This window comes from Tiliqua scincoides, chromosome 1, assembly GCF_035046505.1.
Source record: "Tiliqua scincoides isolate rTilSci1 chromosome 1, rTilSci1.hap2, whole genome shotgun sequence".
Taxonomy (NCBI): Eukaryota; Metazoa; Chordata; class Lepidosauria; order Squamata; family Scincidae; genus Tiliqua; species Tiliqua scincoides.
The window spans coordinates 82391969-82399615 of NC_089821.1; positions in this window are offsets into that span (position 1 = coordinate 82391969).

Genomic DNA, 7647 nt, shown 5'->3' on the forward strand with positions numbered 1-7647 from the left:
AAGGTTGCCAACCATAGCATGGCATAGTGGGAAGTAGTGAAAGTTCATGGAGTGGCTATTTCACAGCATAGATTCAGACAACCATGAATTCTGTCTTGCAATTGATCAAATATGCAGCTTAGTTCTACACAAGTCCACTCAAAAGGCTTGTTGCATAAAAGGAAAGTGCATCAGAAAGTGCATCACCTTGCCCATCAGAAATCATATGGTATCTATTGTCACTTTGCAAATAAAGAAAATGAAATGTAAATATATTCTGATTTTGAACTTCCTGGTCATTTCCCAAAAGATCTTCAGTGGAGTTTAACATTTGCTCATCTTTAACCATTGGGGTGAGCTGATGCCCTACAATTCATGGGAGAACCGTGTTTGTCCTCTTGAGCTATTCAAGGGAAGGGTATGGTAAAAATGTAGCAAATAACTAAATAAACCTTACAGAAGTTGGTTTGGAGTGAATGCATTTAGTGCCCTCTTAAATGTTTTCTAACCTTTAAGTAAGCCTGACATGCAGAGAAATTTTTTTTGCCTCATTTACTTTTAAAAAGTAGGACCATCAGTAATCATGACATTGCACTTGACATTTAATGCTATAATGGTAATGTACGTTTTAAAAAAAATCACATATCAACCTTTTAAAACCTGATCCCAAAGTAATTGCTTTCTCTGTATTTTAAAGGTGTTCTTGTGCAATAGCAGATTGTTGCTGTGTTATTGATGTACTTAGATGTACTTGATTTAAATGACAAATTAGCGTTTGGCAATAGATAGGTTGCTATATAAAATAAAGACAGGTTGTTGATCTGGGAAATTTGGGGGAAGGAAGTCATAAGGAATTTGATGGTATCCTCTGGGATGCTAATGAATATCTTATGGGGGTTTAGAATTTTGCCCAGTGTCCTACTTTTCCAGCAGAACCACAGACCTTTCCAACAGAACCATAGACCTATAGAGATCTGTGTAACACTGGGCTGCTGGGAGGGGGATTAGGATGTGGCCTAAGTGCTAGAGGCCTGTGCCACCTCCCTCCCAGGCCTGGCCTGCTCACCACCCATCCTCCCTGTTTCAAAATGCCCGTTCCACGCTTCCCAACCCCCTGCAGCAGCTTCCCCAGTCTGGCGTGAACTTACCTTTCTGGGGCGGTGCAGAGGCTGGACTTGGCCTCCGTGGGCCGGCACACTTCCTCGTGCTGACCCAGCCAACTCCTGAGGAGGCACCCCTAGGCTGGTGCAAGGGATTTGATCTGACTGAAGAGCGCATCAGGATTCAGCTCTGAGGGCCCAATTTTATCTAATTTTCCAGTGCTGATGCAGCCATCATGCAGCCCCAATATAAGGGAACAAACATACTCTTACCTTGAGGAGGCGTTCATGACTGCCCCTCCACTGCAAGATGCAGCACACTCCCTGTTCGAATGGCTGTCAGTAATGGAAAGTTGGACTGGGCCTTTGGATAGACAAGAAGTTGATCCAACCCTTTCTCATATAATCCTTAGAGGAAGCAGAGGGCAAACCTGATATTAAGGGAAATATTTTTTTTTAATTCTTGACTTCTTTATAATCAACCAGTCTACCAATCAACCATGTTCTGAGAAAGCTTAGATACACATCATAAAAAAGGATCAAGGATGGAGAAGAGAAAACAGCTGGAAATAATAACAATTCCTAAGGGGAAATATTCATTTTTAATTACTGGTATCCCTTTTATCCATGACAGTGTAATTGCATTCTGTTTAACTAGATCTTAATTGGTGCTGTGAACTAGTGATAAGCAAAGCTGTACAATTCTTTCCCAGCTATCATGGACACATCTTAGTTCCTTCTATCTTCTGTGTGGACAGGGGATATGATTGTGAATATCAGAACGGTTTTAAACAGTCACAGCAATAGGGCTACATTCTTTGCTGCTGTGGCACAGTACAGCAATGACACTTGGGTTCGACAAAATTCTACCTCACAGAGACAGAGACACAAATTCAGCTGTTCCAGCTCATGAACATGGAAATGATGATGAGGATGCATTGAATTCAGGCTGAGCCATAGTCAGGGCTGGATTAAAGCCAATTGGACCAATTGTTCCAAATTGGGCCCCACGCCTAAGGGGCCCTTGTGCTACAATCTAGTCTTGTACGCAATTTTATATTAAAATGTGCTTAGATCCATTTGGTCCATTAACTCACATGTACTTTTTAAGCACACATTTTGATTGTTTTCCATTCGACCGTAGAGATAGAGAAAGTCGATACAAGAATAAATGTTATTTATATCTCTACAGACCTTTGCTGTAAATCTGGGGCCCTGCAAAAACATGTTTCCAATTGGGCCCCATGGCTTCTAAGGCTGGCCCTGGACATAGTCATGATGCATACTATCAGAGTTGAAAACTGGTATAGGAGTTGCAGGTTGTTGCACCTTCCTGTGAAAGAGGGATGGTGACCAAGAGAGCTGAAAAGCCAGCAGGAAGGTTCTCTATTGTGGGTCACATTTGCTGAGATCAGCCATTTTCAACCACTGTGCCATGGCACACTGGTGTGCCGCGGATGGCCTGCAGGTGTGCCACGCGAGTTTGGGGGAGGATCATATATTAATAGGGCCTTTGGGGATGTGAGGCCCCCACCAGCAGCATGGTCAGCCTTACCAATGGTTCAAAAACTGATGGTGTGCCCTGACCATTTTAGTGCCTTGTCCGTGTGCCATGAGATGAAAAAGGTTGAAAATCACTGGCTTAGATGGAGGGCTTCAGAGAAGCTGGTAGTCAACATGGAAGGAAGTATGGATGATGGAAGGTCTTTGCATAATGGAGGCTTGCAAGGCTTGTGGATAGCTTGCTCCCCAGCAGCTAGTTGATGAGTAGTAGTGGTTGAAGGGGGTAAGGTGAAGCAAAGACAGAAAGGGAATCACCAGAATGCAATATCTGCATTGGCAAAAACAAATCAAAGAACAGCTGGTTATAGATGGTAAGACTGGAATTTGTGTTTCTTCTCAACACAGTAAGATATTAGAAATTTTTTTTCAAGGGAATATAAAAAGTCCTTAAGAAAAGCTTCAATAAAACCACAAACCCCTTTTTGTGTTTTTACTATGAGGTAGGATAACCCCACAACCACTATGATCCATTGACCAAAGCCATCTATTTGTGAGATTAGGGCTCACTGGCTCTTGAGTTGATCATAGACATTCTTTCCAATTCTTTTTCAAGGGAACTCAAATTCTCATGTACTGCATTTTTGCTGCAATTTTTGTAAATGGTCTCAAGCTGTGTAACTTGTTTGGAATTTGAGGCAGAGATTTGAACACAAGAACAACTCTCCTAGCTCTAACTAGAAGTCCATCTAAACTGGCATCCTGTCTGCTACAATATCCATCCAAATGTCTCCATGAAGCCACGGAATGAACTTGAAGACCACACTACTCTCCTGCTGCCATACGCCAGCAACTGGCATTCAGTGCCATCCTGCCCTGGAAACCTCCTGATGTCCCACGTAGCCACCATAACTAATAGTCAGTGGTTGACCTGTATTCCACAAATTTGTCTTACCCCCTCTTAAACCAGTCTATAAGAGGGTGCCTGGGCACTGAGTTGTACAAGGCACTGAAACTCTGTTTACTGTTAAAGAAGCTGTAGTCAACCCCCATGTTTGTTTGTTTGCTTTGAGTCTTCACCCAGTTCCTACACATTCACAAGTGTTTCTTTGAATGTTCGAACATGGAAAAATGAAAGCCAGACCTCAATGTGCTCACAAATGCCTGGAATCAGAACAACATTGCATGTTTTGCAGCAGTGATAATTTTTCCTCAAGTTCCCTGTTACTTTTGTTTTAACTTTTGGGAGACCTGAGTGCTCCCCAAAGATCCCGAGTTACAAAAGTTGTTGACGGGAACAAGCTATGTGTTACATGTTGTGCAGAAACAGAACACCTGTAGGAGAAGCATTAACTGCATTTACATCATGAAACACATGTACTGTATATCCTCAAAACTAGCTCAAGTCCCTCTGGTTCTTCCACTTAGGAGAACAAAGTTCATGGTTACCTCCGGCAACCCCTGGGGTCTTATACTTTGATTGTGCATGAAGCCTGTACAGAAAAGGTTGGACATTCCTCCTGGCCTAACCCCCAAAGCGTCTGAATGTTGACGCTTTTTTACATATTGACAAGCATGATTGGCAATGTCCCAAAGGCTGAATATTTTCCTAATGTAGAATTTGTGAAGAGGCAAATAAGCATGTAATGACCTTTCCTGGCCCAATATCCTAGGCTAGAATTAGCTAAATACCAGAGGGTGGGCCAGCCCAGTGCCTAATCTGACACCCCTAGTCTGTCACTTGTGCAACTGTGACTTAGTACAGCAGTACCCCAAATCCAGATTCCACGATTCTTTCTGGTTCTGTACCTTTGTGCCCAGCTTCACTAGTGAAAGAGCAGAATTACATATGGTGGCCAGGCTTGAGGTACTGGGAGCTGTTGCAAACAGCAGAGAGTGATAAGGGGAAAAGGCGCATTCACTGAACACTCACACTATCAGTAATTAAGGGCCCAATCCTATCCTAACTGCATGATGTCATCCCTGGAGCTCTGCTGGCTGCCATAAAGCTGTCAATGACAGTTGTAAAAGGTGTTCCAGCAGCACGCTACTTAGTGTGCTGCTGGAAGCACCAGTGGGAAGGTCTGTGCCTTCCTGCCCATGCCATCATTTCCCCCGCTGCTTACCAGAGAAGGTAAGTGCAACCTGGCAGACCTAGAAAATGTGAGCAGAACGTGATTGCTTTCCTCTGGTGTAGGCTTGAAGAAGTTAGGTTGGAGGGAGAGAATACTGCATGCTCCACAGATTTCTGATCTTCATCATGTTTGTGATTAATTTGCCCAGAGAGATAGCTGTGATACAGGCCCATGGAAATTCTGAAGATGGCAAGAAGAAATAAAGCACACACAAGAGAGGTGAGATTTGTTTATACAAAGTTGAAACATTGCAAAAATAACTGGAAGTTGCTAAGTGACCTACACTAGAAGTCCCTCTGCCTAGGCGCACACCCTGAGCGAGGTAATTTCTATATTGACACAATGTCCTAGACTCTCTGATTATTGTTGTCAGTGATTCACTGCTATATTTTGCCAATGAGGCTGGACTACATCTTCATTCTGAATGGGGATGAGGACCTTGAGCTCCACCTAGTGTTGGAAAAAAGCAATTTATTAAACTGCCCAGTCTGAGACCAAACAACCTAAGCAGCAGGCCTGTCTTGAGTTTATTGTGAAATAGTGCCTTTTGTGGGGCTGTTACCAGATTAAAGAAATCTCTGTAAATTCATTCTACAAGGATCACTGTACAAGTGATTAATTAATGGATCAAATCTATAACATTTGCAGATGAATAAAGCGATCTTACTGAAGAAAACAGTGTTTTTTGAATGCATGCGTTTCAGCAGGTAAAGCACCCTCTTGGAGGAGGCATTCACTCCTGTGTGCGGGAGGAGGTGTAATGCCTCTTCTAGAATGGTACTGACCACTCACAGATTTTGGAGTTCTTCTATTAAAGACAGCTAACTTGGGAAAAAAATACTGTCTGATTAATGGGACAGCACCTCTAAGTTGATCAAATATTTTGAAATCCATTGATGGACAGCCCAATTTTGAGCCACCCAGAGCGCGGAATTGTAGCAGTGGGGCTGTAGCGGCTGCTACTGCATCCAACGCACTCCAGGCAGCTACCACCTCCTCCTTTTGTCCCCTTCCCCCAGGTAAAGTGAGTAGCCCTGCAGTGGGGCTACTCGATTCTACGACAACCTGTAGGTCAGTGTTGAATGAAGAGCTTCTGTGTTGGGTGGCCAGCCCGACATGGAGGCTCTGGATCCAAAGCTCCACCGGCCTTGTCTTCCTCCCGCCTCGCTCCTTCCCCCTGGCCTGCCTCCTTCTCATCCTCTCTCTGCCCTCCCTCCACCTCCCTGCCTCCCCCCACACCCTTACCTATCTATCTGCTGCCTGGCGGTCCGCACGACCACTGAGCGGCAGAGGTCTGGTGCTTCACCAGCACTAGCTCAGCGCTGGGCCAGCACTGGTGCTCCACCAGCGCTAGGGCCTGCAAACATGCCTTATGGAACATTTGTGACAGTGCGCGCCAGCAGTGAGCTGGCGCATACTCCTTAGGATTGGGCCCTAACTGACTAACCACGGAATCCCTAGTATTTAGTTTGATGCATGATTAACTTTGGCAGAGCAAGCAATGTTTAATGTTTAACAGAATGAGAATCAGTGTGGAATTTTGCAGGGGGTGTGGGGTGTGAAACCATGGCAGAATATAGCTGATTTTGACAGAAACATTAGAATCTAAGGACTGCTAGCTTTTTACAACCCGGACAGAACAAATGATCAGAACAATAACAGTCCCTCCACCAGCAGCTGCGGCAAAGATGCCAGTGTAGCAGCCAGAAAGCCTCATGCCACCGTCAACAGGGCACAGACCGACCACCAGTACAACCTTACACTGGAGAGGTGGACATTCTGAAGAAGACCAATTCCTTGATCTATTCTGGATAATTGAAGAAGAGTTTATGAATAAAATAGCCAATATTATTATGCCTTTGTGCAAGTCATGGTAAGGTCACATCTGGAGTATTGCATCCAGTTCAGGTCACCACATATCAGAAAGGATATAGTGGAACTGGGAAAGGTGCAGAAGAGAGCAGCCAAAATGAGAAGTGGGCTAGGGCACCTCTGTGATGAGAAAAGACTAGAGCACTTGGGACTTTTTTGTCTAGAAAAAAGACACCACAAGGGGAACATGATTGAGGTATATTCAATTATGCATGGGATGAATAGAGGGATGTTCTTTTCCCTCTCACACAGTACTAGAACCAGGGGATAGCCACTAAAATTGAGTGTCAGGAGAGTTGAACAGACAAAAGAAAATATTTATTTACCCAGTATGTAATTGATCTGTGGAACTCCTTACCATAGGATGTGGTGATGGCACCTGGCCTAGACACTTTTAAAAGGGGATTGGACAGATTTATGGAGGAAAAGTCCATCACAGGTTATATGCCATGTTGGGTATATGCAACATCCTGGTTTTAGAAATAGGCTACCTCAGAATGCAAGGTGCAAGGGAATGGCACCAAGATGCAGGGTGCTCCCTAGATGAACCTTTGGCCTGATCCAACAGGGCTCTTTTTATGTTTGTCATTACTGTTACCCTGCACATGCCTGATTTCGGAAGCTAAGCAGGGTCAGCCCTGGTTAGTACTTGGATGGGAGACAGCCTGGGAATACTGGGTACTGTAGGCTTATACCATAGTCTTTCGAGACTGAAGGTTGCCAACCAGTCACTACTTTTTATGCTTATGTTCTTAAAAGGCCAAAGAGTGGGGTGGAATGAGTTGGAGATGGTGGCTGTCAGATCCTAAATCCCCTTCCCAAACTGGACATGTTCCCAGCAGCACTGAAGCTGTGCTCCCTGGTGTGCTCCCTGGGGCATTTGGTGGGCTGCTGTGAGATACAGGAAGCTGGACTAGATGGGCCTATGGCCTGATCCAGTGGGGCTGTTCTTATGTTCTTATGTTCTTATGAAGCACTGCCCCAGCCACACGGCTGGCACAGCTCAGAGGAGTCCCATAGGGGGCTATGTGGCAGCTGCCACTTACAGATAAGCTTTACTC